Source organism: Pan paniscus, chromosome 5, assembly GCF_029289425.2.
Source record: "Pan paniscus chromosome 5, NHGRI_mPanPan1-v2.0_pri, whole genome shotgun sequence".
In the NCBI taxonomy this organism is placed as follows: domain Eukaryota; kingdom Metazoa; phylum Chordata; class Mammalia; order Primates; family Hominidae; genus Pan; species Pan paniscus.
Window position 1 is genome coordinate 49,790,542 of NC_073254.2, and position 26,691 is coordinate 49,817,232.

The 26,691-nt window shown below is 46.0% G+C and overlaps 1 protein-coding gene across 13 annotated transcripts in view; it reads left to right on the forward strand.

The window, feature by feature from the left end:
• The first annotated feature begins 19,129 nt into the window (after positions 1-19,129).
• Positions 19,130-26,691, forward strand: part of PPARD (peroxisome proliferator activated receptor delta) — an 83,408-nt gene continuing 75,846 nt past the window's right edge. For 2 of the 13 annotated variants that reach the window (XM_055113498.2, XM_063604849.1), the window contains exons 1-3: positions 19,146-19,296; positions 23,697-23,780; positions 24,995-25,635. The gene's annotated coding sequence lies outside the window, so the exon portion shown is untranslated. Of the gene's footprint in view, positions 19,325-23,696; positions 23,781-24,994; positions 25,636-26,691 lie in introns of all 13 variants that reach the window. The other 11 variants (XM_034961914.3, XM_063604850.1, XM_034961916.3 and 8 more) reach the window with 9 other exon arrangements.

The window sequence follows — 26,691 nt, forward strand, 5'->3', positions numbered from 1 at the left end:
CACCATTATTAGAATCAGCCAAAAGTGTTTATTGAGTGTCTACTGCAGTTTTCCAGGTTATTTAATTCTCATGACAACTCCTAGAGCTGGAAATCACCATTGGCATTTAACAAATGGATGAATTGAGGTTCAGGGAGATTTGGCAACTTTCCCAAAGCCTTTCAGACTTGCTTTTCTTCCCATCATCTCTGACTCGCTGACCTTGTTAGCCAAGACAGAGATCTGGGTATTTAGGAAGATTCATGTCCTCTCTCTCAGCCCCCTCATCCAAACCCCATCATCAAATCCAATAGACTCTCTCCTTCCTACTCTCCTATCTGTCCCTCCTTTTCCATCCCCATGGCTACTGCCATGGCTGAGGCCTTTGTGTTTTCTACCTGGTTGTTAACCTTTAACTCCTCCTCCGTCTTGCCCATCTCACCAAGTCCAACTGATTGGACTTCCTTGGTTACTCTCAGATCCACACTTTTGAGGCCATGTCTGTCATGGCTACTGCCTTATTCTGGCTCTTGTCACTTCCCAACTAGATAAGAGCAGTAACCAGGTCTCCTTGTCAACCCCTCTCCCCATTGCCACCTGGATAGGATTTCTAAAATGCAGATTTGTCCTTCACTCTTCCTAATTTCCAGTCCCTTGGTGGTATCCTAGAGTTTTGATATTTAAATTCACATTCCCATATGTGGCAGATGAGGCCCATGGCGATCTGTCCCAGGAGGGCCTCCTATGCCTCTGCCTTATAGAGCTACTTGCAGCTCCCTCTAGGCCTCACACTGACTTCCTTTCCCCCATCCTTGTAACAGCCTTCATAACTAAATGCTTGAGCCCCTCAAGGGCAGGGACGTATCTTCTTGAACTAAGAGCCATGGTGATTGGCTCTTAGAAGGCATGCAACAAATATTTGTCAAATACATATGTGAATGAATAAATTCTGAAGTGAATAATTCAGGTGTCACAAAGCTAAAAAGTTATAGAGTAGCTGAAATTCAAGTTCATTCGTTTTCCAGGTCCCTACAAGAGACAGGGTCTCTACAAAACTCGGCTGGCCTCCAACTCCCGGGCTCAAGCAGTTTTCCCGCCTCAGCTTCCCAAAGTGCTGGGATTATAGGCAGGAGCCAATGCACTCTGCCCTCATTCAACAAATGTTTATTAAGCTCTTATTATATGCCAGCTTCTGGCTATATTGTACAGAACAAAAACAGAGTCCCTGCCTTCCTGGAGTTTATGTGCTATCTGATTTTTTGAAACCAAGTCTTCAGGCTGGAGACTGTGCCTGATCAGTCTCCAGGCTGGAGCGCAGTGCCTGATCTTGGTTCACTGCAACCTCCACCTCCCAGGTTCAGACGATTCTCCTGTCTCAACCTCTGGAGTAGCTGGGATTACAGGCGTGTGCCACCACACCTGGCATTTTTTTGTTGTTTTGTACTTTTAGTAGAGACATGGTTTCACTACGTTGGTCAGGCTAGTCTCGAAATCCTGGCCTCAAGTGATCTGCCCGCCTCAGCCTCCCAAATTGCTGGGATTACAGGTGTGAGCCACTGCACCTGATTTACTTTGCAAGTACACTAAACCTGATTGCAAGGAACTTCATTACAGTCTATTTAAAGTGTCGTGAAACAAAGCTGCTAATATAATGAGGCAGATTTCAAGGATGAGCGGTGAAGCTCAAAGTGCTGTAGGAATTCAGAGAAAAGGAAGTTTTAGGTAGAAGCTGGGATTTGGGATGGCCTTTACTTTTTAATAAAGGCAGCCGGGTGCAGTGGCTCACACCTGTAATCCCAGCACTTTGGGAGGCCAAGGTGGGTGGATTGTTTGAGTTCAGGAGTTTGAGACCAGCCTGGGCAACATGGCGAAAACCCATCTCTACAAAAAATACAAAAAAAAGTTAGCCGGGTGTGGTAGCAGGCACCTGTAGTCCCAGCTACTTAGGAGGCTCAGGTGGGAGGATCACCTGAGCCCAGGAGGTTGAAGCTGCAGTGAGCTGTGATCGTGCCACTGCACTCCAGACTGGGTGATAGAGTGAGACACTGTCTCAAAAAAAAAAAAAAAAAAAAAAAAAGACAGAAATTGTATGCATCCTCTGTAACTATTGCTTTTTGTTTTTTTTTTTATTTTTTTAATTTAATTTTATTTTAAATTTTAATCTATTTATTTATTTTGAGACTGGGTTATGAGACTGGCTAATTTTTGTATTTTTGTAGAGACAAGGTTTCACCATGTTGCCCAGGCTAATCTCAAACTCCTGGGCTTAAGTGATCCACCCACCTCGGCCTCCCAAAGTGTTGGGATTACAAGCATGAGCCACCGCACCTGGCCGGTAACTATTATGTTTTAAACTAATGATGAAAAATACTATATGTCATCTTAAAAATGTGCAAGGTGGCTGGATGCAGTGGCTCATGCCTGTAATCCCAGCATTTTGGGAGGCCAAGGTGGGAGGATCACTTGAGGCCAGGAGTTCAAAGCCAGCCTGGGCAAAATAGTGAGCCATGTCTCTACAAAAAGTAAAAAAAAATTAGGTGTGGAGACATGTGCCTAGAGTCCCAGCTACTGGGGAGGCCACGGTGGGAGGATCCCTTGAGGCCAGGAGTTGGAGACCAGCCTTGGCAACGTAGTGAGACCCCATCTCTACCAAAAATTTAAAAACAATTTTTTTAAATTACCTAGGTGTGGTGCATGAGAAGGTCAAGGCTGCAATGAGCTATGATCATGCCACTGCACTTCAGCCTAGGCTACAGAGTCAGAATCCATCTTTAAAAAAAAAAAAGAAAAAAATGTGCAAGAGGTCCAGGGCCCAGATCAAAATTGCCAATCCAGAAGAAGGTTCCTCTGTCAGGCAAGTTACTATCTATCACTAGTTCTGCTGCCAGTATTAGTCAGGCCTGGTATCTAATCAATGCCAGGCTTTTCTCTGAGAAGGGAATGGGGTATGGCTAGAGCAGTGTAGATTCCCTCATAACCCCTTTCTGCTGTTTTCTTATGATCTAACTGTGGAATTTTTGGGGTCAGTGATTCCAGGTTTTTTTTTGTTGTTGTTGTTTGTTTGTTTTTGAGACAGAGTTTCGCTCTTGTTGCCCAGGCTGGAGTGCAATGGTGCAATCTTGGCTCACTGCAACCTCCGCCTCCCAGATTCAAGCAATTCTCCTGCCTCAGCCTCCCGAGTAGCTGGGATTACAGGTGTGCACCACCACATCCAGCTAACTTTTTGGATTATTAGTAGAGATGGGATTTCACCATGTTGCCAGGCTGGTCTTGAACTCCTGACCTCAGGTGATGTGCCCGCCTCAGCCTCCCAAAGTGCTAGGATTACAGGTGTTGAGCCACCACGCCCAGCCTGATTCCACGTTGTAAATAATTTGTAAGTATGCAGTTTCTACATCTTTATCATCTGCTAAGAATTTTAAAATAATATTCTCTGTTCAGCTGTCAATGTTGAAACCCATATTTAGTATTACAAGCTTTTCCCTGGTTTTAGCTTTGCTTGGAGTTTTTTGACCCATGAATGTTATTTCTGTTTGTCAATAAGAAATGTAAGACTGGAATGTTAATAAATTTCAGTTTAGTTCTATAATGTCAAGAATTTAAAAATTTAAAAAATTACTGCAGGAAAAAGATAGCTATAAAAAGAAAGAAAAAAAAAGGCCCAGGGCTGGGCACGGTGCCTCACGCCTATAATCCCAGCACTTTGGGAAGCCAAGGTGGGTGGATCATGAGGTCAGGAGTTCAAGACCAGCCTGGCCAACATGATGAAACCCCGTCTCTACTAAAAATACAAAAATTAGCTGGGCATGGTGGCACGTGCCTGTAGTCCCAGCTACTCGGGAGGCTGAGGCAGAAGAATTGCTTGAACCCAGGAGACAGAGGTTGCAGTGAGCCGAAATCACGCCACTGCACTCCAGCCTGGGTGACAGAGCAAGACTCTGTCTCAAAAAAAAAAAAAAAAAAATAGGCTGGGTAGGGCCAGGCGCGGTGGCTCATACCTGTAATCCCAGCACTTTGGGAGGCCAAAATGGGTGGATCACGAGGTCAGGAGTTCGAGACTAGCCTGGCCAACATGGTGAAACCCCGTCTCTACTAAAAATACAAAAATTAGCCAGGCATGGTGGCGCGTGCCTGTAGTCCCAAATACTCAGGAGGCTGAGGCAGGAGAATCGCTTGAACCCGGGAGGCGGAGGCTGCAGTGAGCTGAGATCATGCCACTGCACTCCAGCCTGGGCAACAGAGTGAGACTCCGTCTCAAAAAAAAAAAATTAGACTGGGCGTGGTGGTGTGCACCTGTATTCCCTACTACTCCGGAGGCTGAGGTGGGAGGATTGCTTGAGTCCAGGAGGCAGAGGTTGTAGTGAGCCATGATAGTGCCACTTCACTCCAGCTTGAGTGACAGAGTGAGATTCTGTTTCCAAAAAATAAAAAAATTTAAAAAATTGATTGGCTAAAAAATGCTTCATCTTAGATAAAGCTTGGAATTACTATCTTAAAAAATATTCAAGGGGCGGCCAGGCGCGGTTGGCTCACGCCTGCAATCCTAGCACTTTGGGAGGCCGAGGCGGGCGGATCACAAGGTCAGGAGATCGAGACCATCCTGGCTAACACGGTGAAACCCCATCTCTACTAAAAATACAAAAAAATTAGCAGGGCGTGGTGGCGGGCCCCTATAGTCCCAGCTACTCGGGAGGCTGAGGCAGGAGAATGGGGTGAACCCAGGAGGCAGAGCTTGCAGTGAGCCGAGATCGCACCACTGCACTCCAGCCTAGGTGACAGAGTGAGACTCCGTCTCAAGAAAATAAATAAATAAAATAAAATAAAATAAAATAAAATAAAATAAAATAAAATAAAAAATATGCAAGGGACTGTATGGTTCTTATATATTCTCTCAGGATTGGAAGGGCAATTTTGCTATGGAGAACCCATGAGTAGAAAGGTGGAGTGAGACCTGGTTATAGAGATTCTTGGAAGCTACGCAGAGTTTAGATTTGAGGTGGCAAGCCAACCTCTGAGCCTCAGTTTCCTCACTTGTAAATGGGGTCCATTCCAGGCTTTTAAATATTCTATGGTGGGACATAGGGATAGATCGACAGTGGAGGCGTGATATAGTGATATAATGAAAGGAAGATCACTCTGACACCTGAATGCGAGCCATGATGGGACTGGCATGAGAAGCCATCAACCTTGGGGGACATTTCTAGGTGGAAGGAGAATGTATTTTCTAGTCTTTTAATTCCAGGGTTAGAAAATAACTCCTGTGTCCTTTCCAACACCCTGACAAAGAAAAGTGTGTCCTGTCTCTGATGCCTTCACAGATACACATAAACCCTAGGGGCCATATGGAATGCGCAGCATTTGTGGTCCCACGTCTTCTTTTTTTCTGTGGCTTGTATGTGAGGATGGATGGGGAAGTGGGGCTGGAGTACAAGAGGCGTGTTAGCAACTATTGCCAGGAGTCCACCTGGCCCAAGGGGTGCCTACTGAGTCGCCTCTCTAGTTCCTGCAGCAGAGGGGAAGGAGAGGGCGATGCCTGGCAGGCTGATTTCAGAAGACTGAGGAGGCCCCCACCTGCTGGCTAGAGGCTGAAATGGCTATGGAGAATCAAATTCAGAGGCAATCCAGCCTTCCCACTCTGCACTGTAAGTTGTTCAGCTACACAATAATCAGGCATCAGAGCAGGTTTTGGTAGCTGAAATCCCTGTCTGGTCTGGAACGGGCTGTAGATGCTTGGCAGGAATCAACTTTTCCCACTCTGAGCTGTCCCCCAGGGCAAATCTAGTCAAAATGAAGATTCAAGGAAGCTATTTTAGTCTAGGTTTGTGATTTAAGTAACGGAAACTGACTGATTTAAGCTGACTTAACTGACTTTCCAGAAAAGAAATTTATTAGTAGAATATAAGGGAGTACCTTAAATAATTGGGAGGTCAAATGAGCTGTCTTGGAGGCTGTGTAGTCAGAAACAGTACCCAAATCAAGCCACACAACAGTTCTTGTGAACACACTCCAGCTGCCACCTGTGGGTACAGAAGCTGCTGCTTCCTTGGCTAATCTTACCAGATGCTGGATGCTGCTCTTACAACTGCTGCCCTGGCTGTCTCTGGAAATTGGGTGGAACTGCTGCTGCCACTCACCTGAATCAATTATGCATGCTTCCTGGTTCATCTTTCCACCTTCCAATACATCTGATTGGTGTGCCTTGGTCATGTGACTATGTCCTAGCTGCACAGGAGGCTGGAAGAAAATGCCTGTAGTTCCAGCTACTCTGGAGGCTGAGGTGGGAAGATTGCTGCTTCAGCCCAGGAAGCAGAGATTGCCGAGATCACTCCACTGCACTCCAACCCAGGCGACAGAGCAAGACCCTGTCTCAAAAAAAAAGAAAGAGAGAGAGAGAGAGAGAAAGAGGGAGAAGAAAGAAAGGAGGGAGGAAGAGAGAGAGAGAGGAAGGAAGGAAGGGAGGAAGGAAGGAAGGAAGGAAAGAAAATATATAGGGGAATGAAGTCAAATGTCAAACATCAGAAAAGCTCTTACATAGAAAATAATTTTGACTTAGTTTACCTCCAATGGGTAGAACTAAGATTATTGGGTAAGAGCATCAGAGGATATATGTTTTTTCTTAATATAAAGAAGATTTTTGTTGTTCTTAGAAAATAGCCAGGCAAGGTGGCTCACACCTGTAATCCCAGCACTTTGGGAGGCCAAGGCGAGTAAATCACCTGAGGTCAGGAGTTCCAGACAAGCATGGCCAACATGTTGAAACCTGTCTCTACTAAAAATACAAAAATTAGCCAGTGTGGTGGAGGGTGCCTGTAATCCCAGCTACTCGGGAGGCTGAGGCATGAGAATCGCTTGAACCCGGGAGGTGGAGGTTGCATTGTGCCTAGATCACGCCACTGCACTCCAGTCTGGGCGACACAGCTAGACTCCATCTCAAAAAAAAAAAGAAGAAGAAGAAAATAAACAATGTTTCTATTATGGAAAAAAAGCATGCTCAGAAAAAAAAACATAGAAAAACAATAACTTGCAGAACCACAATCCAAAGACAGTTACTGGTAACATTTTTGTGTGTTTCCTTTCAGTTTTTTTGTTTGTTTGTTTTTGTTTATTTTGGAGAGAGGGTCTTGCTCTGTTGTCCAGGCTGGAGTGAAGTGGCACGATCTTGGCTCACTGCAACCTCCACCTCCTGGGATCACGTGAGTCTCCTGCCTGAGCCTCCTGAGTAGCTGGGACTACAGACGCCTGCCACTACGCCTGGCTAATTTTTTTTGTATTTTTAGTAGAGACGGGTTTCACCATGTTGACCACGCTGGTCTTGAACTCCTGATGTTAAGTGATCCACCCTCCTCGGCCTCCTAAAGTGCTGGGATTATAGGTTGAGTCACTGCGCCTGGAATTTTTTTTTTTTTTTTGAGACAGGGTCTCACTCTGACGCCAGGCTGGAGTGCAGCAGAGCAATCTCAGCTCACTGCAACCTCCACCTCCCAGGTTCAAGCGATCCTTGTGCCTCAGCCTACTGAGTAGCTGGTACTATAGGCACACGCCACCATGCCCGGCTCCTTTCAGTTTTTTTCCATGCTAATTTTTAGTTTTCAAAACAGTGTGATTTCACTCCATATGTATCATCATATCCTTTTCCACTTAATATCAGATTATAACATTTTTCCACTTTATTACTGTCCAAAAGACCACCATGATAGTTAAATAGTAGATAGGAGAGCTTTACTAAGTGATACCAGTTTGCAAACCAGGAAGAGATAGCCTCAGACATGGACTGAAGGTGCTGTCTATTCTCTTCAAAGAGGGAAAGGGCAGGTTGGGTTTTAAGCCTCACAGGGTCTCTACTACACAATAGTCATACATATTTAGCGGTTTTGGGGGGAAAACTATACATATTTATGAGGGGAGCCAAGTACATGTGCAATGGGCAAACATATATGTAACATACATCCCATGTTCACTTTGGGGCAGGTTTCAGCATTAAAATGAGGTGGAATTTGGCTCTTTACATCAAAGGTGAACTGTAGAACACAAAGACGGTTTGTGTGGAGCCTCTATAAACTGGCTGAAACTGGTTTCAGGTCTGCAGCTGCTTATCAAAAAAGAATGTTTGTAGCCCAGTGGCTCATGCCTGTAATCCCAGCACTTTGGGAGGCCAAGGTGGGTGGATTGCTTGTGCTCAGGAGTTCGAGACAAGCCTGGGGAACATGGGGAGCTCCCATCTCAATTATACAAAATAAAAAATGTTAAAAAAAATAAAGAAAAGGGCTGGGCGCGGTGGCTCACACCTGTAATCCCAGCACTTTGGGAGGCTGAGGTGGGCAGATCACCTGAGGTCAGGAGTTTGAGACCAGCCTGACCAACATGGAGAAACCCCATCTCTACTAAAAATACAAAATTAGCTGGGCGTGGTGGCACATGCCTGCAATCCCAGCTACTCAGGAGGCTGAGGCAGGAGAATCGCTTGAACCCTGGAGGCAGAAGTTGTGGTGAGCTGAGATCGTGCCATTGCACTCCAGCCTGGGCAACAGGAGCGAAACTCGGTCTCAAAAAAAAAAAAAAAAGAAAGAAAGAAAAGAATGTAAGGCCAGTCCTCTGTCCAATCAGAGTTGTAGTGGTCTGGCTTGTAAATTAGCTAGGAGAGGTCTGATCATTTGCCTGATACCTCCTGTTGTTGAGAGAGTTTATCCAGAATGTGGTTTTTCCTGTAGCCACAGGAATTTAGGGAGTTGCCATGCCAGCTGCGTTGAACCGTATAATTAACCTTTGTTTCCTTAACCTTAGGTTCTGTCTTAGTGATAAAGGGGTGTGTGTTTTGGTCTCTCAGACCATATTACCAACTCTTTTTAAATATCATTTTTAATGGCTGCATAATATTCCATCAGAAGGATACAGCATGATTTACCTAAACATTTCTCTGTTGTTGGACAATTAGGTTATCTCCAGTTTTTTGTTGGTTTAAATAATACTGAATGAGCATTTTTGTGTACAAAGCCTTTTATGTATTTAGGATTATTTCCTCAAGCAGACTATCCAAGGTAGAATTATGCGTTCTAAATAATAAATATAGAGATAGGTATTTATTAGATATATTAAATTTCATATATTCTTAATATAAAAATGAAATGAAGTGAAAAATAGAATAACTTAACAGTGCTCCTTGAATTTCTTTTAGGAGAGAAACTGTCTTTTTGCTTTTTTGAGAAAGTCTTGTTCTGTCACCCAGGCTGGAGTGCAATGGCACGATCTTGGCTCACTGCAAACTCCACCTTCCAGGTTCAAGTGATTCTCCTGCTTCAGCCTCCTGAGTAGCTGGGATTACAGGCATGTGCCACCATGTCTGGCTAATTTTTTGTACTTTTTAGTAGAGACAGGGTTTCACTGTGTTAGCCAGGATGGTTGCAATCTCCTGACCTCGTGATCCAAACTGTCTCTATTAGGAATGTTAACTTAAAAATCACAAATTTGGGCCCAGCACAATGGCTCATGCCTGTAATCCCAGCACTTTGGGAGGTCGAGGCGGGTGGATCATGAGGTCAGGAGATTGAGACCATCCTGGCTAACACAGTGAAACCCTGTCTCTACTAAAAATACAAAAAATTAGCCGGGCATGGTGGCGGGCTGTAGTCCCAGCTGCTTGGGAGGCTGAGGCAGGAGAATGGTGTGAACTCAGGAGGCAGAGCTTGCAGTGAGCTGAGATCGCACCACTGCACTCCAGCCTGGGTGACAGAGCAAGACTCCATCTCAAAAAAACATCACAAATTTGGCCAGGCGTGGTGGCTCACGCCTGTAATCCCAACATTTTGGGAGGCTGAGGCAGACAGATCACTTGAGGTCAGGAGTTCCAGACCAGCCTGGCCAACATGGCAAAATCCCGTCTCTACTAAAAAATACAAAAATTAGCACATGGCTGAATAGGAACAGCTCCAGTCTGCAGCTCCCAGGGTGATCAACGCAGAAGATGGGTGATTTCTGCATTTCCAACTGAGGTACCTGGTTCATCTCACTGGGACTGGTTGGCAGTGGGTGCAGCCTACGGAGGGCAAGCCAAAGCAGGGCAGGGCATCGCTTCACACAGGAAGCACAAGGGGTTGGGGGATTTCCCTTTCCTAGCCAAAGGAAGCCGAGACAGACTGTACCTGGAAAAACAGGACATGCCTGCCTAAATACTGTGCTTTTCCAATGGTCTTAGTAAACGGCACACCAGGAGATTATATCCCATGCATGGCTTGGAGGGTCCCACGCCCACAGAGCCTTGCTCACTGCTAGCACAGCAGTCTGAGATTGACGTGCGAGGCAGCAGCCTGGCAGTGGGAGGGGCATCTGCCATTGCTGAGGCTTGAGTAGGTAAACAAAGCAGCCAGGGAAGCTTGAACTGGGCGGAGTCCACTGCAGCTCAGCAAAGCCTGCTGCCTCTGTTGACTCTACCTCTAGGGGCAGGGCATAGCTGAACAAAAGTAGGCAGAAACTTCTGCAGACTTAAAAGTCCCTATCTGACAGCTCTTAAGAGCAGTGGTTCTCCCAGCATGGCATTTGAGCTCTGGGAACAGACAGACTGCCTCCTCAAGTGGGTCCCTGACCCCTGTGTAGCCTAACTGGGAGCACCTCCCAGTAGGGGCCGACTGACACCTCATACAGGCAGGTGCTCCTCTGGGATGAAGCTTCCAGAGGAAGGATCAGGCAGCAATATTTGCTGTTCTGCAATATTTGCTGTTCTGCAGCCTCTGCTGGTGATACCCAGGCAAACAGGGTCTGGAGTGGACCTCCAGCAAACTCCAACAGACCTGCAGCTGAGGGACCTGACTGTTAGAAGGACAACTAACAAACAGAAAGGAATAGCATCAACATTAACAAAAATGATATCCACACAAAAACCCCATCCATAGGTCACCAACATCAAAGACCAAAGGTAGATAAAACCACAAAGATGGAGAGAAAACAGAGCAGAAAAGCTGAAAATTCTAAAAACCAGAGTGTCTCTTTTCTTCCAAAGGATTGCAGCTCCTCACCAGCAATGGAAAAAAGCTGGACGAAGAATGACTTTAGTTGACAGAAGTAGGCTTCAGAAGGTTGGTAATGACAAACTTCTCTGAGCTAAAGGAGGATGTTCGAACCCATTGCAAGGAAGCTAAAAACCTTGAAAAAAGATTAGTCAAATGGCTAACTAGAATAAACAGTGTAGAGAAGACCTTAAATGACCTGATGGAGCTGAAAACCATGGCACGAGAACTACGTGACACATGCACAAGCTTCAGTAGCTGATTCGATCAAGTGGAAGAAAGGGTATCAGTGATTGAAGATCAAATTAATGAAATAAAGTGAGAAGAGAAGTTTAGAGAAAAAAGAGTAAAAAGAAATGAACAAAGCCTCCAAGAAATATGGGACTATGTGAAAAGACCAAATCTACATTTGATTGGTGTACTTGAAAGTGATGGGGAGAATGAAACCAAGTTGGAAAACACTCTTCAGAATACTATCCAGGAGAACTTCCCCAACCTAGCAAGGCAGGCCAACATTCAAATTCAGGAAATACAGAGAACACTACAAAGATACTCCTCGAGAAGAGCAACCCCAAGACACATAATTGTCAGATTCACCAAGGTTGAAATGAAGGAAAAAATGTTAAGGGCAGCCAGAGAGAAAGGTCAGGTTGCCCACAAAGGGAAGCCCATCAGACTAACAGTGGATTTCTCAGCAGAAACTCTACAAGCCAGAAGAGAGTGGGGGCCAATATTCAACATTCTTCAAGAAAAGAATTTTCAACCCAGAATTTCATATCTAGCCAAACTAAGCTTCATAAGTGAAAGAGAAATAAAATCCTTTACAGACAAGCAAATGCTGAGAGATTTTGTCACCACCAGGCCTGCCTTACAAGAGCTCCTGGAGGAAGCACTAAACATGGAAAGGAACAACCGGTATCAGCCACCGCAAAAACATGCCAAATTGTAAAGACCACTGATGCTAGGAAGAGACTGCATCAACTAATGGGCAAAATAACCAGCTAACATCATAATGACAGGATCAAATTCACACATAACAATATTAACCTTAAATGTAAATGGGGTAAATGCCCAATTAAAAGACACAGACTGGCAAATTGGATAAAGAGTAAAGACCCATCAGTGTGCTGTATTCAGGAGACCCATCTCACGTGCACAGACATACATAGGCTCAAAATAAAGGGATGGAGGAAGATCTGCCAAGCAAATGGAAAGCAAAAAAAAGCAGGGGTTGCATTCCTCGTCTCTGATAAAACAGACTTTAAACCAACGAAGATCAAAAGAGACAAGGCCATTACATAATGGTAAAGGGATCAATTCAACAAGAGGAACTAACTATCCTAAATATTTGTGTACCCAATACAGGAGCACCCAGATTCATAAAGCAAGTCCTTAGAGACCTAGAAAGAGACTTAGACTCCCACACAATAATAATGGGAGACTTTAACACCCCACTGTCAACATTAGACAGATCAACGAGACAGAAGGTTAACAACGATATCCAGGATTTGAACTCAGCTCTGCACCAAGCGGACCTAATAGACATCTACAGAACTCTCCACCACAAATCAACAGAATATACATTCTTCTCAGCACCACATTGCACTTATTCCAAAATTGACCACATAGTTGGAAGTAAAGCACTCCTCAGCAAATGTAAAAGACCACAACAAACTGTCTCTCAGACCACAGTGAAATCAAATTAGAGCTCAGGATTAAGAAACTCAGTGAAAACCACACAACTACATGGAAACTGAACAACCTGCTCCTGAATGACTACTGGGTACATAACGAAATGAAGGCAGAAATAAAGATGTTCTTTGAAACCAATGAGAACAAAGACACAACATACCAGAATCTCTGGGACACATTTAAAGCAGTGTGTAGACGGAAATTTATATACTAAATGCCCACAAGAGAAAGCAGGAAAGATCTAAAATCGACACCCTAACATCATAATTAAAAGAACTAGAGAAGCAAGAGCAAACAAATTCAAAAGCTAGCAGAAGGCAAGAAATAACTAAGAGCAAAACAGAACCGAAGGAGATAGAGACACGAAAAACCCTTCAAAAAATCAATGAATCCAGGAGCTGGTGTTTTGAAAAGATCAACAAAATTGATAGACCACTAGCAAGACTAATAAAGAAGAAAAGAGAGAAGAATCAAATAGACGCAATAAAAAATGATAAAGGGGATATCACCACCAATCCCACAGATATACAAACTACCATCAGAGAATACTATAAACACCTCTATGCAAATAAACTAGAAAATCTAGAAGAAATGGATAAATTCCTGGACACATACACCCTCCCAAGACTAAACCAGGAAGATGTTGAATCTCTGAATAGACCAATAACAGGCTCTGAAATTGAGGCAATAATCAATAGCCTACCAACCAAAAAAAGTCCAGGACCAGATGGATTCACAGCCGAATTCTACCAGAGGTACAAAGAGGAGCTGGTACCATTCCTTCTGAAACTATTCCAATCAATAGAAAAAGAGGGAATCCTCCCTAACTCATTTTATGAGGCCATCATCATGCTGATACCAAAGCCTGGCAGAGACACAACAACAAAAAAGAGAATTTTAGACCAATATGCCTGATGAACATTGATACGAAAATCCTCAATAAAATACTGACAAACCGAATCCAGCAGCACATCAAAAAGCTTATCCACCATGATCAAGTCGGATTCATCCCTGGGATGCAAGGCTGGTTCAACATACACAAATCAAGAAACGTAATCCATCACATAAACAGAACCAACGACAAAAACCACATGATTATCTCAATAGATACGGAAAAGACCTTCAACAAAATTCAACAACCCTTCATGCTAAAAACTCTCAATAAACTAGGTATTGATGGGACATATCTCAAAATAATAAGAGCTATTTATGACAAACCCACAGCCAATATCATACTGAATGGGCAAAAACTGGAAGCATTCCCTGTGAAAACTGGCACAAGACAGGGATGCCCTCTCTCACCACTCCTATTCAACATAGTGTTGGAAGTTCTGGCCAGGGCAGTCAGGCAAGAGAAAGAAGTAAAGGGTATTCAATTAGGAAAAGAGGAAGTCAAATTGTCCCTGTTTGCAGATGACATGATTGTATATTTAGAAAACCCCATCATCTCAACCCAAAATCTCCTTAAGCTGATAAGCAACTTCAGCAAAGTCTCAGATTACAAAATCAATGTGCAAAAATCACAAGCATTCCTATACACCAATAACAGACAAACAGAGAGCCAAATCATGAGTGAACTCCCATTCACAATTGCTACAAAGAGAATAAAAGACCTAGGAATACAACTTACAAGGGATGTGAAGGACCTCTTCAAGGAGAACTATAAACCACTGCTCTTTTTTTTTTTTTCTGAGGCAATCTCGCTCTGTCATCAAGGCTGGAGTGCAGTGGTGCAATCTCAGCTCACTGCAACCTCTGCCTCCCTGGTTCAAGCGACTCTCCTGCCTCAGCCTCCCAAGTGGCTGGGATTACAGGCGCTCACCACCACGCCCAGCTAAATTTTTTATATATATATACTTTAAGTTCTAGGGTATGTGTGCACAATGTGCAGGTTTGTTACATAGGTATACATGTGCCAAGTTGGTTTGCTGCACCCATTAACTCATCATTTACATAAGGTATTTCTCCTAATGCTATCCCTCCCCCAGCCTCCCACCCCATGACAGGCCCCGGTGTGTGATGTTCCCTGCCCTGTGTCCAAGTGTTCTCATTGTTCAATTCCCACTTATGAGTGACAATATGTGGTGTTTGGTTTTCTGTCTGTGTGATGGTTTGCTCAGAATGATGGTTTCCAGCTTCATCCATGTGCCTGCAAAGGACATGAACTCATCAATTTTTATGGCTGCACAGTATTCCATGGTGTATATGTGCCACATTTTCTTAGTCCAGTCTATCATTGATGGACATTTGGGTTGGTTCCAAGTCTTTGCTATTGTGAATAGTGCTGCAATAAACATACGTGTGCATGTGTCTTTACAGTAGCATGATTTATAATCCTTTAGGTATATACCCAGTAATGGGATCACTGGGTCAAATGGTATTTCTAGTTCTAGATCCTTGAGGAATCGCCACACTGTCTTCCACAATTGTTGAACTAGTTTACACTCCCACCAACAGTGTAAAAGCGTTCCTGTTTCTCCACATCCTCTCCAGCATCTGTTGTTTCCTGACCTTTTAATGATCGTCATCCTAACTGGTGTGAGATGGTATCTCATTGTGGTTTTGATTTGCATTTCTTTGATGACCAGTGATGATGAGCATTTTTTCATGTGTCTGTTGGCTGCATAAATGTCTTCTTTTGAGAAGTGTCTATTCATATCCTTTGCCCACTTTTTGATGGGGTTGTTTTTTTCTTGTAAATTTGTTTAAGTTCCTCGTAGATTCTGGATATTAACCCTTTGTCAGATGGATAGATTGCAAAAATTTTCTCCCATTCCATAGGTTGCCTGTTCACTCTGATGGTAGTTTCTTTTGCTGTGCAGAAGCTCTTTTGGCTTTTGTTGCCATTGCTTTTGGTGTTTTAGTCATGAAGTCCTTGCCGATGCCTATGTCCTGAATGGTATTGCCTAGGCTTTCTTCTAGGGTTTTCATGGTTTTAGGTCTAACATTTAAGTCTTTAATCCATCTTGAATTAATTTTTGTATAAGGTATAAAGAAGAGATCCAGTTTCAGCTTTCTACATATGGCTAGCCAGTTTTCCCAGCACCATTGATTAAATAAGGAATCCTTTCCCCATTTCTTGTTTTTGTCAGATTTGTCAAAGATCTGATGGTTGTAGATGTGTGGTATTATTTATGAGGCCTGTGTTCTGTTGCATTGGTCTATATCTCTGTTTTGGTACCAGTACCGTGCTGTTTTGGTTACTGTAGCCTTGTAGTACAGTTTGAAGTCAGGTAGTGTGATGCCTCCAGCTTTGTTCTTTTGGCTTAGGATTGTCTTGGAAATGTGGGCTTTTTTGGCTCCATATGAACTTTAAAGTAGTTTTTTCCAATTCTGTGAAGAAAGTCATTGGTAGCTTGATGGGGATGGCACTGAATCTATAAATTACCTTGGGCAGTATGGCCATTTTCACGATATTGATTCTTCCTATCCATGAGCATGGAATGTTCTTCCATTTGTTTGTGTCCTCCTTTATTTCATTGAGCAGTGGTTTGTAGTTCTCCTTGAAGAGGTCCTTCACATCCCTTGTAAGTTGGATTCCTAGGTATTTTATTCTCTTTGTAGCAATTGTGAATGGGAGTTCACTCATGATTTGGCTCTCTGTTTGTCTGTTATTGGTGTATAGGAATGCTTGTGATTTTTGCACATTGATTTTGTATCTTGAGATTTTGCTGAATTTGCTTATCAGCTTAAGGAGATTTTGGGCTGAGATGATGGGGTTTTCTAAATATACAATCATGTCATCTGCAAACAGGGACAATTTGACTTCCTCTTTTCCTAATTGAATACCATTTATTTCTTTCTCTTGCCTGACTGCCTTGGCCAGAAATTCCAACACTATGTTGAATAGGAGTGGTGAGAGAGGGCATCCCTGTCTTGTGCCAGTTTTCACAGGGAATGCTTCCAGTTTTTGCCCATTCAGTATGATATTGGCTGTGGGTTTGTCATAAATAGCTCTTATTATTTTGAGATACGTCCCACAAATACCTAGTTTATTGAGAGTTTTTAGCATGAAGGGTTGTTGAATTTTGTTGAAGGTACTTGAAAGGAAGAGGGGCTGGGACAGGAGTTTTATGCTGAACAGGTTGGCTAAACATACATATTCTGGCTAATTTTTTTGTGTATTTTTAGTAGAGATGGGTTTTCACCATGTTAGCCAGGATGGTCTCGATCTCCTGACCTCGTGATCTGCCTGCCTCGGCCTCCCAAAGTGCTGGGATTACAGGCGTGAGCCGCCGTTCTTTTTTTTTTTTTTTAAGAGACAGGGTCTCACTATGTTGTCCAGGCTGGTCTCGACCTCCTGCGCTCAAGCAATCTGCCCACCTCGGCCTCTGAAAGTGTTGGAATTACAGGTGTGAGCCACCGTGCCTGGCAGAAAATATAGTTTATTCTTTAGGTGTAGGCGTGTGTGACTTAACCCTTACCTGCCACAGCCTTAGGTCCTGATTATAATTTGGTATCTTATTGCCATAAAGAGTGCATTCTGTTAGTCTATGATCTCTATTTTAACATTGATGCTGGTCAGATGTTGTGTCTGAACTGCAAAAGGGAGGGAGTATAACCAGGCATGTCTGACCCCCTGACCTGTCATGTCTGGAAACTCAGTTTTTAAGGTTTTTCTGGGGTCTCCTTGGCCAAGAGGGTCCATTCAATTAGTTAGGGGGCTTAGGATTTGTTTTTAGTTTACAGGGGAAATAAGCCTATTAGGGGTAGACAGATCTGCAAAGCATGAGTGTTGGCAGGAACTTAAGCAACAAAGAGATACGGTTAAAATGTCGCTTTCTCTTTCTCCCTAGAAAGCCAGAGGAATTTGTGTTTTCTCCAGAGAGGGTGGGACAGAGGAGAGAATGGTGGGGCAGGAGGGAGAGTTAGTGATTTTGGAGGAGGCTAGAGGGTGCAGGGCCAGTTAGAACACCTCAGCTGGGGGTGTGGAAAGGACTTTTAAAAACTTCTGAGGGGTGAGTTTAAACTGTTTGCCATGTATCATATGACCTCCCCCAGAGCCCAGAGTACCCTAATGTCTTTGTACTCGTGAATGTTTTGTGTGGGAAGGGTGCGGGCAGTCCTTAGGGAGAGCTGAGTTTCCTCTCCAGACTTCTGAACTGTGGTACGCAACAGCCTGGCAAAAGCAGAAACCCAGAGGCAGAGATATTTAGGAGAATATAAATCCCCAGATATTTGCAAATATGTTAAGGGAGGGACTTTGACTTTCACCGTCCATTTTTACCTCAATCTCAAAGGGCAAGGAGGTTGACATCTAAGTTACAAATATAATGCACAAACATTTCAAAAAGTAGGGAAAAAGAAAAAAAGAAAAAGAGAAGCAGAAAGAAGGGGGAAAAAATCACTCATCCCTGCCAGGCACGGTGGCTCACGCCTGTAATTCCAGCACTTTGGGAGGCTAAGGTGGGAGGATAACTTGGGTCCAGGAGTTCAAGACCAGCCTGGGCAACATGGCAAAACCCTGTCTCTACTAAAATCACAAAAAAATTAGCCGGGCCATGGTGGCGCATGCCTGTAATCCCAGCTACTTGGGAGGTTGAGGCAGGAGAATCGCTTGAACCCGGGAGGCGGAGGTTGCAGCGGGCTGAGATTGCGCAACTGCACTCCAGCAGGGGCGACAGAGTGAAACTGTGTCTCAAAAAAAAAAAAAAAAAAAAAAAAAATCACTCATCCAGATAGCTAGGTGCGGCCTAAGGAGCTTGTGGCCTACGGAAGGTGTGGCCGAAGGAGAGGGGAGGGGTCATCTTTAATGATGATGGAGGGGAGGCATTGGTCATATACCTGAGAGTCAAGCTTTGTTCATCGTCAGATGAAAGCCAACTTCTTCCACCAGATTGCCTCCCAGCTGCTAGGTAGTTTTCTGTGGTACATCTTAAGCGGTAGGTTGGGATAATAGGTCCCTTCCAGGTCTTAAAGATGTGGATTAATAAGTAAGAACAGAATTTTCTACAACAATAAGGAGGATGTCCCCTATTTTAGGTGAATAAGCGTATTGCATAAGCACATGGGAAGAAAGGTTAAGAACTCTAAGACCGTAAATTCCCAGTTGTAGAAGCCTCTTGAAGGCGGAAAGCCCTTTTTTGAAAATTATAGGCGATATGATCTCCTCCAGTGGACCTAGCACTGGGTTAAGAGTCTCTCCAGACTTGTCACTGCAAGTCACGTACCTTTTCTAGGACTAAGTTTCTTCACTGGAAGATGAGGAGGTTTCACTAGATGACCTAGAAATTCCCTTCCAGCTTTAAATTCCCTCTTGTGTCACTTGCTGGACTTGTTCTACTGGCCCTGGCGCTCCCCTGCTCCTCCCTTAGCTGCTACGTCCGCATCCCGCACCAGAGGGCGCCACAGGCTGGCCCGGGGCAGCGTGCGGTGGGCGGAGAGGCAGAATTAGGGGCGTCTCCAGGAGGCGTGGTGATTGGCCGCCGCCGGGCGGAAGGGGGCGTGGGGAGGGAAGGGCCGAGCAGCGCGGTGACGTCTCGCTGGCGGGGGCGGGGCCGGACCGCGGAGCGTGTGACGCTGCGGCCGCCGCGGACCTGGGGATTAATGGGAAAAGTTTTGGCAGGAGCGGGAGAATTCTGCGGAGCCTGCGGGACGGCGGCGGTGGCGCCGTAGGCAGCCGGGACAGGTCAGTCCGAGACGAGAGAAGCGGTCAGGCAAGTGGCGGAGGGAAGCGCCGGGCCTGGGCCGAGGCGGCCAGCGGGACTGGGGCGCAAGGCCCGGCGGCGGGGAACGGGGTGCGGGGAGCTGCCGGGGTCCGCGGACAGCGTCACGGCGGCTTCCTGATGCTCCGGCCCGCTCCGATCAGCCGTCGTGCGTTGCCATGTAGGCGCCCCGCTGACGCTGCGCCCCCCCGCCCTTGGACCCCCATAGCTGCTTGAGTGAGTCCGAAATACGGGCCTCCTTCCACCCTACTCTATGCCCCCTCTTGGGCCTGGTGGCTTCGTCTTCTCCCACTTGTGAGAACCCCGTCTCAGGCCCGGGGGCCTCTCCCATTCCCCTCCCCTGCCTCTGACCTCTTCCTTCAGCCGTTTCTGGTGTTCCCGAATCCACTGCCCTATCTAGCGAGAGTCTTCTCTGGGATCTTTTCCTCTGTCCCCCTCGTTATCCTTGTCTCCAGCCTTCATCCTCCCATCCTTGCTCTCTCAGGCTTTACTCTCTCTCCCCATCCCTGTCCCCTTCTTATCTGTGGTCTGATCCCTCCTAGTATTATGGGTCCCCATCCTCTTCCCCAGGGTGTTCCTAGGCTTTTTCCAACTCCGTGCCTGCAGTCCCTGTCTCCCTAAGACTCACCTTGGTTCCCTGAGAGGCCCTGTTTTTGCTCCTTTTTCCGATTTCCTTCGTATCAATTCTGTCCCCTACATTCCTGTCGCCCACCTCCTTTTCTCTCCGTGTTCCTTTCCCCTGCTTCAGGGAGAAGCCTTAGCTCCACACTCTACTCTACTTTCACTTGACCTGCAGTTGACATAACCATGGGGTGGGGTGGAGGTGTTCAGACCTTGATCGAATTAAGAGGCTGATTGACTAAAGGAAATAACAGATTGTGTGGGAGAATGTACGTGGGTGTTGCATCAGAGATGATGTCCAATTTGTAGGCCATTCTTCTTATCTCAGCTTTAATACTTCCCCTTTATGGGGCTGTTGACTTCCAGGAACCCTTGGGGAGAGACGGCGCTGAGCTGGATGTGTGCCACGGGTAGCCGGAGGCTTTGTCCAATTCTTTTCCCCTTCCAGGAACCGGGGTTTTGTGTCTTTCCACTCTGGATGTGTGGAATACACTTATACCATGATACCCCAGCCTCTCTCTGCCCTCACTCCCACCCTCCACCCTGTGCTCCATCCGAAAGGGCTAAGAGAATTCTCCAGAAGCTGTGCTCCAGAAAGTACTTGTGGTCCTCAACCTTTTTTCTGTGTACTGGCTCCAGAACTTTTTTTTTTCCCGTTTGAGTTTTGAAATAGATTGCTGGCCTGATAGCCCTGGGGCTGGCGGGCATCTGTCCCTTTTATTATTGGTGGCTTGAAACAGCTGCTGATTTTCTCTCATATCTCTTTGACAATCTTTGGCCAACTGAATGTGCCTCTGATGTTGGTCACTGAACATGTTCTCTTGGAGTCTCTTCTCCCTCTTTTTTCTTTGTTGTTTTCTGAACCTAGGGAATCCAAATTGTCCCTCTTTTTCCCTGGGAGCTTAATTTCCTCTGTATCCAAGAGGAATGGCAATCCCAGAGCTCTGTTCCCTTTGCCCAGGCATAGTATGAGGTATCAGATTGATAACTACCCTGGTGGGCTGTGGGGCTGCAGTAGTTAGACCTTGTCAGGAACTTGAGCAGACACATCTGCTTCCAGTCACATAGATCATCTTCTCTGGGGCTTGAGAGCCCACCAGCTTCCATGTGTGTCTGGATGTTTAACCTTACCAAGCAGAAAATTCTCGTCATATCCTTCAGTTTGAGCTCCTTTATTTGGCATTGGTTCTCTAAAGAAGTAGTAAAGAAATAACATATCCTTTGTTTCTACCCAGTCTGATCTTGGAGGATTCTGAAAGCGTGACCCACTCTCATGTTTAGAAATGAAGGCTCATTGTTTCACCTGGCCCCAGGTTTCTAGGGCTCCTCTTTTGATGATTGTGCTGTCTTTGAGCCAGATTGGACATGGGAGTTGGCAACCTTTAGGAGCTGCGGTGGAGAGCCAAAGGAACCAGCTTGACCAGACTTTAAAGTTTTGTAATCCTCTTGTACACGGTTTTCTGTGAAAGCAATAGGATTGTGGATGGCCTGTCGTTGAGCCAGTGCCTTCTCCACTGACCCCCAGACCCCCTTTGCAGTACTTGCAAGGATTTGGGTAGACTGGACCAGAGGGTTTTCCTTGTTCCTGTGAATAGCATCTCTCCAGGGTTTTAGTGGATCATTCTAAAGAGGTAGAGGTCAAGTGTTGGACAGATTTTTAGTCTAGTCTCTGGCTTTCAAGGACTCCTCCTTACTCTTTTGAGCAGTTTGTTACTTCTGGCCGTGCTTACCCCTTAGTAGTGCTCTCTGCTGTGGTGGCAGGTGAGAGATTTGAGAACAGGTCAAGGCCAGTCCTTGTGGAGCAGCTTGGGCACCAGCAGCCCTAGATGGATAGCTTCTTGCAGTTTGTCCACTCTCATTTTCTGAGAAGGTAGTCATGATTGTCAGTTACCAAATTCCTTCCCCATTCAGTGATTTTTGCAGAGTCTGGGTCTGGATTTTCTTTCCTTCTTTCTTTTCTGACACAAGGTTTTGTTCTATTGCCCAGGCTGGAGTGCAGTGGTGCTATCATAGTGCACTGTAACCTCGAACTCCTGGGCTCAAGGGATCTTCCTGCCTCAGCCTCCAGAGTAGCGGGGACTACAGGTGCACACCACCACACTCAGCTAATTAAAAAACAATTTTTTTGTAAAGACAGGCTCTCACAATGTCTCGAACTCCTGGCCTCAAGCAGTCCTCCTCACCTTGGCCTCTCAGAGCACTGAGATTACACTGACTGCTCGTTCAGCTGCCTTTCTCCTTGCCTCTTCACCATGGCCTTCTTGTGTGATATATGCCTTAACCCATTCAGGAAGAATTGCTCCTACTCAGCCTTTCAACCCCACCTGTGGTCCCTTAGACGCCTTCCCTTAGGGCCTGGTAAGAGGATAGACAGTGTAGAGCACTAGCCTGGGAAGCCATTAGGCCTCTGCTTTGGGCCTACAGCTGTCCTGACTGTTGTGCAAGCTGTCTTCAGGGCCTGCAGATTCTGGCACATCCTGGGATAGTGCAGCTCCTCTCTCTCAGGAGTTGGACCTGTCACTTTTTTTTTGTTTTTTTTGTTGTTTTTTTGAGATGGAGTCTCGCTCTGTCACCCAGGCTGGAGTGCAGTGGTGCGATCTTGGCTCACTGCAAGCTCCATCTCCCAGGTTCACGCCATTCTTCTGCCTCAGCCTCCTGAGTAGCTGGGACTACAGGCGCCCGCCACCACGCCCGGCTCATTTTTTTTTTGTAGTTTTAATAGAGACAGGGTTTCACCGTGTTAGTCGGGATGGTCTCGATTTCCTGACCTCGTGATCTGCCCGCCTCAGCCTCCCAAAGTGCTGGGATTACAGGCGTGAGCCACCACAACCAGCCTGGACCTGTCACTTCTAAGGGCTTCAGCTATATCCTGTCCCTGAGGCCCACCTCCCTGAGTGCTCTCTGCAGGCTGGGAAGCTGAACAGTGGTGCCTTGCTCCAGTGCCTCTGAAGGGCTTAGAAATTGCAGGACACAGCTTTACTGCTCAGCATTGCCCACACTGGAAACATTCTCTTCCTCCCTACCCAGGTCTCTGTGGGCTTTGTCCGTTCTGCCAGGCCCTTGCTTATATGATGTCAGAAGCCCTGTGCCCAGTGCCATTGTCTATGCCATGTCCCAGATTACCTAATGGCTGCTTCTTGGAGATGGTTTGGTGTCCATGCACATTTTTCTCTGCCTTTGGAGCAAGGGGGAGGAGCTGCTTGCAACAGCTGGATTCCAGGGTGTCAGAGGAGCCCTTGGAGCTTGCCTTGAGCCTGGCAGGGAGAACATGGCCCCTTGCATCAGGTTTCAGACATATGGGTCTTCTTCCTTGGCAGATGGCTCCTAGCCTTCATAACTTAGCAGGCTGGTGATTGGCATTTGACTCCAGTTCATTCTCCAGGGGCTTTGGTGAAGGAATCAACTATGACTCAGGACATCTTCATTTATGAGCTTCTACCCACCGGGGGTATTGGGCTCCAGCTCCTTTCTTACCTTGCCTGCGCCTTCTGCGCCGACCTGATAAAATCAGCAAAGCCAGTGTCTGCTTACTTGGGAGTGAGCAGACTCCTTCCAGGATTGGGGAAATATTTGCTGACTCAGGCTCAGAATCACATCTCAGGGTGGTGTGTAAGGGACCGACGAGGAGCCAGATTACCTTAGGAACACTCTTCGAGTTATGGTGGGTATAACTTATTAGAGTTGCTTTGAGGGCCCCTGGCACCTGTCAGTTAAAGCTGTTGGGGTTTTTTCTATCCTGCAGTGTTGTGCAGTGTTTTGGGCATGCACGTGATACTCACACAGTGGCTTCTGCTCACCAACAGATGAAGACAGATGCACCAACGAGGTAATCCCATTTTCTTTACTCAGGGGTCTCTGACCACCACTGACACAGGATCCAGATTTAAGATCCTGACCTTGAAGATGAAATAATTTCACTAGGGCTTATTCCCAGATTCCAGGTTCCTGTCACAGCATCTGGTACCAGTTGCTTATGCATAGTATAGGCATTTATTAAGTAATTATTGAAAGTCTATGGCTTACATAGTTTTTTCAGGAGCATGGAGATTCCCACCTTTGCGCCCATTAAAAGATAAACTCCACAGGGCAGGGAGTTGTTTTGCTGCCTGTTGTGTCTAGGATAGTGCCTGGCACAGAGGAGATAATGAATAAATTTTTGTTGAATGAGTAAATGAACGAACTTTCGTCTTTGCCCATATGGGTACCTAGGGTGCCAGGCCACAAAGATGGTGTCCATCATTCTCTCTTATTAGGGGGCAAATATATATATATATATTTTGTTTGTTTGTTTGTTTGTTTTTGAGACGAAGTCTTGCTCTTGTCCCCCAGACTGGAGTGCAATGGCATGATCTTGGCTCACTGCCACCTCCTTCTCCTGGGTTCAAGTGCTTCTCCTGTCTCAGCCTCCCAAGTAGCTGGGATTATAGGCACCTGCCACCACGCCCGGCTAATTTTTGTATTTTTAGTAGAGATGGGGTTTCACCATGTTGGCCAGGCTGGTCTGGAACTCCTGACCTCAGGTGATCCGCCTTCCTCAGCCTCCCAAAGTGCTGGGATTACAGGCGTGAGCCACCGCACCTGGCCTTTTTTTTTTTTTTTTTTGAGATGGAGTTTCGCTCTTGTTGCCCAGGCTGGAGTGCAATGCCGTGATCTCGGCTCACTGCAACCTCCACCTCTCGGGTTCAAGCGATTCTCCTACCTCAGCCTCCTGAGTAGCTGAGATTATAGGCATGCGCCACCACATCCGGCTAAATTTTGTATTTTTAGTAGAGACGGGGTTTCACCATGTTAGCCAGACTGGTCTCAAACTCCTGATGTCAGATGATCTACCTGCCTCGGCCTCCCAGAGTGCTGGGATTACAGATGTGAGCCACTGTGCCCGGCCGGGAACAAATATTTTTAAGTGCCAACTATGTGCCAGGCACTTGGGAAATGATAATAGTAAAAAACAGATCCAATCTCTGCCTCATGGGTCTGTGGTTTGCTGGTATATATGAGAGCTGGCCATAACACACAGAATTGTTTCTTCCATCTCTGCAGGGGTAGGAGGTTCTCACCAAGAGTCTGAACAATGCTCTGGGTTCCCATTGCTGTTTCCATGTTCTCAGGATGCCTGGCAGGTTTTATAAACTCTCAGAAGTGGAGCTCCAGGGAATACAATGTTCATTGTCCTATTTGGAAGGCTGGGTTGTTGTGGGTCCCTGCTGGGGGCCGGGGAAACGTGGGCCTCCTGCCTGATTTGTTTTAATCTCTGAAGTTCAGTGGTTCCAGTAGCTGTTTGTGGGCTTCACTTCCCCTTCTCTGCCTTTAACACCCTGCAGGTTTTCCTGTTGTCAGACAGGGTGGTGAGTCCCTGTGTCTCTCTGTCCGTGGGGGTCAGGTTGTTTATAGATCTTTCAGGAAGGTCCTGGGTGGGGGGCCCTCCTGCTTTCAAACCCATACCAAGTGCTTTCCTCTGAAGGGAATGTGAGGGAGGAAGAAGGGGGGAGTTTCAGAGACTTCTGAGGTTCCCCAAGAGGGAAGAGGTCAAAGTGCCTCCTGAGCAGGGAGAGCTACTGAGTTGAACTGATTTGCTTTGCCATTTGCTTTAGCAGCAGCCAGGCCCAGTGGCAGCAATTGTACGTGCATTTCCAGGGGTCAGTTGTCCAGTTCATCCCTGAGCCTTGAGCTCCCAGTCGCAGGTAGGAACTTCTCTTCTCCTTTCTTTCTTCCTTTCTTTTTTTTTTTTTTTTTTTTTTGAGACGGAGTCTCGCTCTGTCACCCAGGCTAGAGTGCAGTGGCGCGATCTAGGCTCACTGCAAGCTCTGCCTCCTGGGTTCACACCATTCTCCTGCCTAAGCCTCCTGAGTAGCTGGGACTACAGGCGCCCACCACCACGCCCGGCTAATTTTTTGTATTTTTAGTAGAGATGGGGTTTCACCGTGTTAGCCAGGATGGTCTCGATCTCCTGACCTCGTGATCCACCGGCCTCGGCCTCCCAAAGTGCTGGGATTACAGGCGTGAGCCACCGCGCCCGGCCTCTTCTTTCTTTCTTGATGGGGTACTGCTATATCACCTAGGACCAGGGGTGTGTCCAATCTTTTGGCATCCCTGGGCCACATTGGAAGAAGAATTATTATCTTGGGCTGCACATAAAATACACTAACACTAACAATAGCTGATGAGCTAAAAATAAAAATGGCAAAAGAATCTCATGTTTTAAGAAAGTTTACCTATTTGTGTTGGGATGCATTCAGAGCTCTCCTGGGCTGCATGCAGTCATGGGCCGTGGGTTGGATAAGCTTGGCCTCCCTAGGCAGTCCTCTCACCACAGCCTCCCAAGTAGCTGGGACTACAGGTGCACACCACTGTGCCTGGCTAAGTTTTTTGTTTGTTTGTTTTTGTTTTTTTTTTAATTTAATGGGTACATAGTAGTAGGTGTATATTTCTTTTTTTCTTTTCTTTTTTGTTTTTTTGAGATGGAATCTTGCTCTTGTCACCCAGGCTGGAGAGCAATGGCACAATCTCGGCTCCCTGTAACCTCCACCTCCTGGGTTCAAGCGATTCTCCTGCCTCAGCCTCCCAAGTAGCTCAGATTACAGGCGCCCGCCACCATGCCCAGCTAATTTTTGTATTTTTAGTAGAGATGGGGTTTTGTCATGTTGGCCAGGCTGGTCTCGAACTCCTGACCTCAAGTGATCTGCCTGCCTCAGCCTCCCAAAATGTTGGGATTACAGGCATGAGCTACCACACCCGGC